At 39.7% G+C, this 10000-nt stretch overlaps 7 non-coding genes across 7 annotated transcripts; all 7 read right to left on the bottom strand.

Annotated features, from left to right (window-relative positions):
• Positions 1–870: 870 nt before the first annotated feature.
• TRNAR-UCG (transfer RNA arginine (anticodon UCG)) lies at positions 871–943 on the bottom strand. Its single transcript has one exon. It is a non-coding gene; the product is annotated as a tRNA-Arg (tRNA).
• A 643-nt stretch (positions 944–1586) lies between these two features.
• On the bottom strand, positions 1587–1659 carry TRNAR-CCU (transfer RNA arginine (anticodon CCU)). Its single transcript has one exon. It is a non-coding gene; the product is annotated as a tRNA-Arg (tRNA).
• Positions 1660–2449: 790 nt separating this feature from the next.
• Positions 2450–2522, bottom strand: TRNAR-UCG (transfer RNA arginine (anticodon UCG)). Its single transcript has one exon. It is a non-coding gene; the product is annotated as a tRNA-Arg (tRNA).
• Positions 2523–4043: 1521 nt separating this feature from the next.
• TRNAR-UCG (transfer RNA arginine (anticodon UCG)) lies at positions 4044–4116 on the bottom strand. Its single transcript has one exon. It is a non-coding gene; the product is annotated as a tRNA-Arg (tRNA).
• Positions 4117–5634: 1518 nt separating this feature from the next.
• TRNAR-UCG (transfer RNA arginine (anticodon UCG)) lies at positions 5635–5707 on the bottom strand. Its single transcript has one exon. It is a non-coding gene; the product is annotated as a tRNA-Arg (tRNA).
• A 1508-nt stretch (positions 5708–7215) lies between these two features.
• TRNAR-UCG (transfer RNA arginine (anticodon UCG)) lies at positions 7216–7288 on the bottom strand. Its single transcript has one exon. It is a non-coding gene; the product is annotated as a tRNA-Arg (tRNA).
• Positions 7289–8794: 1506 nt separating this feature from the next.
• TRNAR-UCG (transfer RNA arginine (anticodon UCG)) lies at positions 8795–8867 on the bottom strand. Its single transcript has one exon. It is a non-coding gene; the product is annotated as a tRNA-Arg (tRNA).
• Positions 8868–10000: the final 1133 nt, after the last annotated feature.

Consider the following 10000-nt stretch of genomic DNA (forward strand, 5'->3'; position numbering starts at 1 on the left):
CAGATGGGACTCGAACCCACAATCCCTGGCTTAGGAGGCCAGTGCCTTATCCTTTAGGCCACTGAGGGATAGATAAACAGTGCGGTCTAGAGGCATTATTTAAATGTATTCAATCGTCAAACACTGGTGTCTGCACACAGGACATTTCTCAGTTCTCTCCATAAGTAAACTTCCCATTTTCATCCTCTTCCATCCCCGACTTTAACACTCTGTTCTGTGCTATAATGGAGGCTCTGCATTTCGAGCAAGTGGAGAGAAATTGGAGGAGAACCACTTTCGACTCAACACTTCTCCTTTCCTGGATGCTTTTCTCAATAAACTGGGCTTTGACAGTGGTATCAAGCCGTCCTTGTCTTCAGCAGGACACAGAAACAGGCACCAAGTCTCCTAACCAAGTTCAACCACACTCTGCAACTTAATAGACCAATGCTTTACAAATTAGCCAACTGTGTCATCAGCAAAGGCAGCCAATGTGCCAATCCTTTATAATTCTTCTGTAGTACTTTACTTTCTTGTAGGCAAAATTAGCACTTTAACTGCACAAATCATACAGATTTTACACTTGAAGCACTCCATGAACACATACTTACACACCTTGCATTTCATCTACACACCCTTAAACTAAAAACCCATTCTGTCAAGTCAAAATTCTGCAACCCTATTACATATTCAGTGCGTGTACATAGAAGCACTTCTTAATGCCACTAACATGGACAAGATTTTAGGCTGAAGATGCAATCTAAATGACTGTGCAGTATGTACTCCACTTCATGAATAATTAGGAATGAGAACATGATGGCTATAAGAGTATTGGAAGAGCCTGCTTCCATTCTGAATGGAAAGCTAAGTTGTGTGACCATTGGCAAAAACCGACCACGATGGGACTCGAACCCTCAATCTTCTGATCCGAAGTCAGACGCCTTATCCATTAGGCCACGCGGTCATATGTCCTGCTGTGCTTATTTTTATAATGTAGGTGGTATGCAAGGATGGGAAATATGATATTGATAGTAATTTAGGTTTACATCCCATTGTGTTTTTTCAGCTCCTTTCAATTAAAGCACTCTTTTGGAATCGATATAATGAGAATGTCACCAGTACGATAAGCTTTTGTTTTCTTTTTTGCATTTAAACCTCTTTCTTCATGAGATTAAAGCTCAGTTGTATGCTTTACATAGTTCTGGATATTTCCAGAAGTGGAGAGAAACTGTTTTGACAGTAGTACAAACTGCTCCTTTCTGGATATGCCAATTTACACACGCTCAAAGGTTGCATATGTTTCATGAATCCTGACTTGCCCTATTCAAGTAGCTGAAAGCCTGTCCCCACCTCTAGAAACAACAGTTACACCAATCCAATTCAAATCATTTTTTCCAAAGGAATATCTTCTGCCGGGTCAAAGTTGCATCTGACAAAGATAGGTGTTTAAAAATCTACTTTGTAGCTTCAGAACACCAACATGACCCTGAAGAGACAGATGTAAAATTGTACCATTTCAAAGTTCCTAATACCTCATAAGCTTCTGAGCGGAAGCATGTAATAAATATATAAATTTTTCTGGAAAAGTAAGAGTGAATATTGGTTTTCACCTCAGATGGGATTCGAACCCACAATCCCTGGCTTAGGAGGCCAGTGCCTTATCCATTAGGCCACTGAGGCACAGTTAAACACATTCAGTCTAGAGGCATTATTTAAATGTATTCAATCGTCTGCACACAGGACATTTCTCAGTTCTCTCCATAAGTAAACTTCCCATTTTCATCCTCTTCCATCCCCGACTTTAACACTCTGTTCTGTGCTATAATGGAGGCTCTTGATTTCGAGCAAGTGGAGAGAAATTGGAGGAGAACCACTTTCGACTCAACACTTCTTCTTTCCTGGATGCTTTTCTCAATAAACTGGGCTTTGACAGTGGTATCAAGCCGTCCTTGTCTTCAGCAGGACACAGAAACAGGCACCAAGTCTCCTAACCAAGTTCAACCACACTCTGCAACTTAATAGACCAATGCTTTACAAATTAGCCAACTGTGTCATCAGCAAAGGCAGCCAACGTGCCAATCCTTTATAATTCTTCTGTAGTACTTTTCTTTCTCGTAGGCAAAATTAGCACTTTAACTGCACAAATCATACAGATTTTACACTTGAAGCACTTCATGAACACATACTTACACACCTTGCATTTCATCTACACACCCTTGAGCTAAAAACCCATTCTGTCAAGTCAAAATTCTGCAACCCTATTACATATTCAGTGCGTGTACATAGAAGCACTTCTTAATGCCACTAACATGGACAAGATTTTAGGCTGAAGATGCAATCTAAATGACTGTGCAGTATGTACTCCACTTCATGAATAATTAGGAATGAGAACATGATGGCTATAAGAGTATTGGAAGAGCCTGCTTCCATTCTGAATGGAAAGCTGAGTTGTGTGACCATTGGCAAAAACCGACCACGAAGGGACTCGAACCCTCAATCTTCTGATCCGAAGTCAGACGCCTTATCCATTAGGCCACGCGGTCACATGTCCTGCTGTGCTTATTTTTATAATGTAGGTGGTATGCAAGGATGGGAAATATGATATTGATAGTTATTTAGGTTTACATCCCATTGTGTTTTTTCAGCTCCTTTCAATTAAAGCACTCTATTGGAATTGATATAATGAGAATGTCACCAGTATGATAAGCTTTTGTTTTCTTTTTTTGCATTTAAACCTCTTTCTTCATGAGATTAAAGCTCAGTTGTATGCTTTACATAGCTCTGGATATTTCCAGAAGTGGAGAGAAACTGTTTTGACAGTAGTACAAACTGCTCCTTTCTGGATATGCCAATTTACACACACTCAAAGGTTGTATACGTTTCATGAATCCTGACTTGCCCTATTCAAGTAGCTGAAAGCCTGTCACCACCTCTAGAAACAACAGTTACACCAATCCAATTCAAATAATTTTTTCCAAAGGAATATCTTCTGCCGGGTCAAAGTTGCATCTGACAAAGATAGGTGTTTAAAAATCTACTTTGTAGTTTCAGAACACCAACATGACCCTGAAGAGTACAGAAGTAAAATGGTACCATTTCAAAGTTCCTAATACCTCATAAGCTTCTGAGCGGAAGCATGTAATAAATATATACATTTTTCTGGAAAAGTAAGAGTGGATATTGGTTTTCATCTCAGATGGGCCTCGAACCCACAATCCCTGGCTTAGGAGGCCAGTGCCTTATCCTTTAGGCCACTGAGGGATAGATAAACAGTGCAGTCTAGAGGCATTATTTAAATGTATTCAATCGTCAAACACTGGTGTCTGCACACAGGACATTTCTCAGTTCTCTCCATAAGTAAACTTCCCATTTTCATCCTCTTCCATCCCCGACTTTAACACTCTGTTCTGTGCTATAATGGAGGCTCTGCATTTCGAGCAAGTGGAGAGAAATTGGAGGAGAACCACTTTCGACTCAACACTTCTTCTTTCCTGGATGCTTTTCTCAATAAACTGGGCTTTGACAGTGGTATCAAGCCGTCCTTGTCTTCAGCAGGACACAGAAACTGGCAGCAAGTCTCCTAACCAAGTTCAACCACACTCTGCAACTTAATAGACCAATGCATTACAAATTAGCCAACTGTGTCATCAGCAAAGGCAGCCAATGTGCCAATCCTTTATAATTCTTCTGTAGTACTTTTCTTTCTCGTAGGCAAAATTAGCACTTTAACTGCGCAAATCATACAGATTTTACACTTGAAGCACTCCATGAACACATACTTACACACCTTGCATTTCATCTACACACCCTTAAACTAAAAACCCATTCTGTCAAGTCAAAATTCTTCCACCCCTATTACATATTCAGTGCGTGTACATAGAAGCACTTCTTAATGCCACTAACATGGACAAGATTTTAGGCTGAAGATGCAATCTAAATGACTGTGCAGTATGTACTCCACTTCATGAATAATTAGGAATGAGAACATGATGGCTATAAGAGTATTGGAAGAGCATGCTTCCATTCTGAATGGAAAGCTGAGTTGTGTGACCATTGGCAAAAACCGACCATGAAGGGACTCGAACCCTCAATCTTCTGATCCGAAGTCAGACGCCTTATCCATTAGGCCACGCGGTCATATGTCCTGCTGTGCTTATTTTTATAATGTAGGTGGTATGCAAGGATGGGAAATATGATATTGATAGTTATTTAGGTTTACATCCCATTGTGTTTTTTCAGCTCCTTTCAATTAAAGCACTCTTTTGGAATCGATATAATGAGAATGTCACCAGTACGATAAGCTTTTGTTTTCTTTTTTGCATTTAAACCTCTTTCTTCATGAGATTAAAGCTCAGTTGTATGCTTTACATAGCTCTGGATATTTCCAGAAGTGGAGAGAAACTGTTTTGACAGTAGTACAAACTGCTCCTTTCTGGATAAGCCAATTTACACACACTCAAAGGTTGTATATGTTTCATGAATCCTGACTTGCCCTATTCAAGTAGCTGAAAGCCTGTCACCACCTCTAGAAACAACAGTTACACCAATCCAATTCAAACACTTTTTTCCAAAGGAATATCTTCTGCCGGGTCAAAGTTGCATCTGACAAAGATAGGTGTTTAAAAATCTACTTTGTAGTTTCAGAACACCAACATGACCCTGAAGAGTACAGAAGTAAAATGGTACCATTTCAAAGTTCCTAATACCTCATAAGCTTCTGAGCGGAAGCATGTAATAAATATATAAATTTTTCTGGAAAAGTAAGAGTGGATATTAGTTTTCATCTCAGATGGGACTCGATCCCACAATCCCTGGCTTAGGAGGCCAGTGCCTTATCCATTAGGCCACTGAGGGATAGATAAACAGTGCAGTCTAGAGGCATTATTTAAATGTATTCAATCTTCAAACACTGGTGTCTGCACACAGGACATTTCTCAGTTCTCTCCATAAGTAAACTTCCCATTTTCATCCTCTTCCATCCCCGACTTTAACACTCTGTTCTGTGCTATAATGGAGGCTCTGCATTTCGAGCAAGTGGAGAGAAATTGGAGGAGAACCACTTTCGACTCAACACTTCTTCATTCCTGGATGCTTTTCTCAATAAACTGGGCTTTGACAGTGGTATCAAGCCGTCCTTGTCTTCAGCAGGACACAGAAACAGGCACCAAGTCTCCTAACCAAGTTCAACCACACTCTGCAACTTAGTAGACCAATGCATTGCAAATTAGCCAACTGTGTCATCAGCAAAGGCAGCCAATGTGCCAATCCTTTATAATTCTTCTGTAGTAGTTTTCTTTCTCGTAGGCAAAATTAGCACTTTAACTGCACAAATCATACAGATTTTACACTTGAAGCACTCCATGAACACATACTTACACACCTTGCATTTCATCTACACAACCTTAAGCTAAAAACCCATTCTGTCAAGTCAAAATTCTGCAACCTATTACATATTCAGTGCGTGTACATAGAAGCACTTCTTAATGCCACTAACATGGACAAGATTTTAGGCTGAAGATGCAATCTAAATGACTGTGCAGTATGTACTCCACTTCATGAATAATTAGGAATGAGAACATGATGGCTATAAGAGTATTGGAAGAGCCTGCTTCCATTCTGAATGGAAAGCTGGGTTGTGTGACCATTGGCAAAAACCGACCACGAAGGGACTCGAACCCTCAATCTTCTGATCCGAAGTCAGACGCCTTATCCATTAGGCCACGCGGTCATATGTCCTGCTGTGCTTATTTTTATAATGTAGGTGGTATGCAAGGATGGGAAATATGATATTGATAGTTATTTAGGTTTACATCCCATTGTGTTTTTTCAGCTCCTTTCAATTAAAGCACTCTTTTGGAATCGATATAATGAGAATGTCACCAGTACGATAAGCTTTTTTTTTTTTTTTTGCATTTAAACCTCTTTCTTCATGAGATTAAAGCTCAGTTGTATGCTTTGCATAGCTCTGGATATTTCCAGAAGTGGAGAGAAACTGTTTTGACAGTAGTACAAACTGCTCCTTTCTGGATATGCCAATTTACACACGCTCAAAGGTTGTATATGTTTCATGAATCCTGACTTGCCCTATTCGAGTAGCTGAAAGCCTGTCACCACCTCTAGAAACAACAGTTACACCAATCCAATTCAAATCATTTTTTCCTAAGGAATATCTTCTGCCGGGTCAAAGTTGCATCTGACAAAGATAGGTGTTTAAAAATCTACTTTGTAGTTTCAGAACACCAACATGACCCTGAAGAGTACAGAAGTAAAATGGTACCATTTAAAAGTTCCTAATACCTCATAAGCTTCTGAGCGGAAGCATGTAATAAATATATAAATTTTTCTGGAAAAGTAAGAGTGGATATTGGTTTTCATCTCAGATGGGACTCGAACCCACAATCCCTGGCTTAGGAGGCCAGTGCCTTATCCATTATGCAACTGAGGGACAGATAAACACTTGCATTCTAGAGGCATTATTTAAATGTATTCAATCGTCTGCACACAGGACATTTCTCAGTTCTCTCCATAAGTAAACTTCCCATTTTCATCATCTTCCATCCCCGACTTTAACACTCTGTTCTGTGCTATAATGGAGGCTCTGCATTTCGAGCAAGTGGAGAGAAATTGGAGGAGAACCACTTTCGACTCAACACTTCTTCTTTCCTGGATGCTTTTCTCAATAAACTGGGCTTTGACAGTGGTATCAAGCCGTCCTTGTCTTCAGCAGGACACAGAAACAGGCACCAAGTCTCCTAACCAAGTTCAACCACACTCTGCAACTTAATAGACCAATGCTTTACAAATTAGCCAACTGTGTCATCAGCAAAGGCAGCCAATGTGCCAATCCTTTATAATTCTTCTGTAGTACTTTTCTTTCTCGTAGGCAAAATTAGCACTTTAACTGCACAAATCATACAGATTTTACACTTGAAGCACTCCATGAACACATACTTACACACCTTGCATTTCATCTACACACCCTTAAACTAAAAACCCATTCTGTCAAGTCAAAATTCTGCAACCCTATTACATATTCAGTGCGTGTACATAGAAGCACTTCTTAATGCCACTAACATGGACAAGATTTTAGGCTGAAGATGCAATCTAAATGACTGTGCAGTATGTACTCCACTTCATGAATAATTAGGAATGAGAACATGATGGCTATAAGAGTATTGGAAGAGCCTGCTTCCATTCTGAATGGAAAGCTGGCATTGTGTGACCATTGGCAAAAACCGACCACGAAGGGACTCGAACCCTCAATCTTCTGATCCGAAGTCAGACGCCTTATCCATTAGGCCACGCGGTCATATTTCCTGCTGTGCTTATTTTTATAATGTAGGTGGTATGCAAGGATGGGAAATATGATATTGATAGTTATTTAGGTTTACATCCCATTGTGTTTTTTCAGCTCCTTTCAATTAAAGCAATCTTTTGGAATCGATATAATGAGAATGTCACCAGTATGATAAGCTTTTGTTTTTTTTTTGCATTTAAACCTTTTTCTACATGAGATTAAAGCTCAGTTGTATGCTTTGCATAGCTCTGGATATTTCCAGAAGTGGAGAGAAACTGTTTTGACAGTAGTACAAACTGCTCCTTTCTGGATATGCCAATTTACACACGCTCAAAGGTTGTATATGTTTCATGAATCCTGACTTGCCCTATTCAAGTAGCTGAAAGCCTGTCACCACCTCTAGAAACAACAGTTACACCAATCCAATTCAAATAATTTTTTCCAAAGGAATATCTTCTGCCGGGTCAAAGTTGCATCTGACAAAGATAGGTGTTTAAAAATCTACTTTGTAGTTTCAGAACACCAACATGACCCTGAAGAGTACAGAAGTAAAATGGTACCATTTCAAAGTTCCTAATACCTCATAAGCTTCTGAGCGGAAGCATGTAATAAATATATAAATTTTTCTGGAAAAGTAAGAGTGGATATTGGTTTTCATCTCAGATGGGACTCGAACCCACAATCCCTGGCTTAGGAGGCCAGTGCCTTATCCATTATGCCACTGAGGGACAGACAAACACTTGCATTCTAGAGGCATTATTTAAATGTATTCAATCGTCTGCACACAGGACATTTCTCAGTTCTCTCCATAAGTAAACTTCCCATTTTCATCATCTTCCATCCCCGACTTTAACACTCTGTTCTGTGCTATAATGGAGGCTCTGCATTTCGAGCAAGTGGAGAGAAATTGGAGGAGAACCACTTTCGACTCAACACTTCTTCTTTCCTGGATGCTTTTCTCAATAAACTGGGCTTTGACAGTGGTATCAAGCCGTCCTTGTCTTCAGCAGGACACAGAAACATTCACCAAGTCTCCTAACCAAGTTCAACCACACTCTGCAACTTAATAGACCAATGCTTTACAAATTAGCCAACTGTGTCATCAGCAAAGGCAGCCAATGTGCCAATCCTTTATAATTCTTCTGTAGTACTTTTCTTTCTCGTAGGCAAAATTAGCACTTTAACTGCACAAATCATACAGATTTTACACTTGAAGCACTCCATGAACACATACTTACACACCTTGCATTTCATCTACACACCCTTTAACTAAAAACCCATTCTGTCAAGTCAAAATTCTGCAACCCTATTACATATTCAGTGGGTGTACATAGAAGCACTTTTTAATGCCACTAGCATGGACAAGATTTTAGGCTGAAGATGCAATCTTAATGACTGTGCAGTATGTACTCCACTTCATGAATAATTAGGAATGAGAACATGATGGCTATAAGAGTATTGGAAGAGCCTGCTTCCATTCTGAATGGAAATCTGAGTTGTGTGACCATTGGCAAAAACCGACCACGAAGGGACTCGAACCCTCAAACTTCTGATCCGAAGTCAGACGCCTTATCCATTAGGCCACACGGTCATATGTCCTGCTGTGCTTATTTTTATAATGTAGGTGGTATGCAAGGATGGGAAATATAATATTGATAGTTATTTAGGTTTACATCCCATTGTGTTTTTTCAGCTCCTTTCAATTAAAGCACTCTTTTGGAATCGATATAATGAGAATGTCACCAGTACGATAAGCTTTTGTTTTCTTTTTTGCATTTAAACCTCTTTCTTCATGAGATTAAAGCTCAGTTGTATGCTTTACATAGTTCTGGATATTTCCAGAAGTGGAGAGAAACTGTTTTGACAGTAGTACAAACTGCTCCTTTCTGGATATGCCAATTTACACACGCTCAAAGGTTGTATATGTTTCATGAATCCTGACTTGCCCTATTCAAGTAGCTGAAAGCCTGTCACCACCTCTAGAAACAACAGTTACACCAATCCAATTCAAATAATTTTTTCCAAAGGAATATCTTCTGCCGGGTCAAAGTTGCATCTGACAAAGATAGGTGTTTAAAAATCTACTTTGTAGTTTCAGAACACCAACATGACCCTGAAGAGTACAGAAGTAAAATGGTACCATTTCAAAGTTCCTAATACCTCATAAGCTTCTGAGCGGAAGCATGTAATAAATATATAAATTTTTCTGGAAAAGTAAGAGTGGATATTGGTTTTCATATCAGATGGGACTCGAACCCACAATCCCTGGCTTAGGAGGCCAGTGCCTTATCCATTAGGCCACTGAGGGATAGATAATCAGTGCAGTCTAGAGGCATTATTTAAATGTATTCAATCGTCAAACACTGGTGTCTGCACACAGGACATTTCTCAGTTCTCTTCATAAGTAAACTTCCCATTTTCATCCTCTTCCATCCCCGACTTTAACACTCTGTTCTGTGCTATAATGGAGGCTCTGCATTTCGAGCAAGTGGAGAGAAATTGGAGGAGAACCACTTTCGACTCAACACTTCTTCTTTCCTGGATGCTTTTCTCAATAAACTGGGCTTTGACAGTGGTATCAAGCCGTCCTTGTCTTCAGCAGGACACAGAAACAGGCACCAAGTCTCCTAACCAAGTTCAACCACACTCTGCAACTTAATAGACCAATACATTACAAATTAGCCAACTGTGTCATCAGCAAAGGCAGCCAATGTGCCAATCCTT

The sequence above is a fragment of the Lissotriton vulgaris genome, chromosome 5 (genome assembly GCF_964263255.1).
Source record: "Lissotriton vulgaris chromosome 5, aLisVul1.2, whole genome shotgun sequence".
In the NCBI taxonomy this organism is placed as follows: Eukaryota; Metazoa; Chordata; class Amphibia; order Caudata; family Salamandridae; genus Lissotriton; species Lissotriton vulgaris.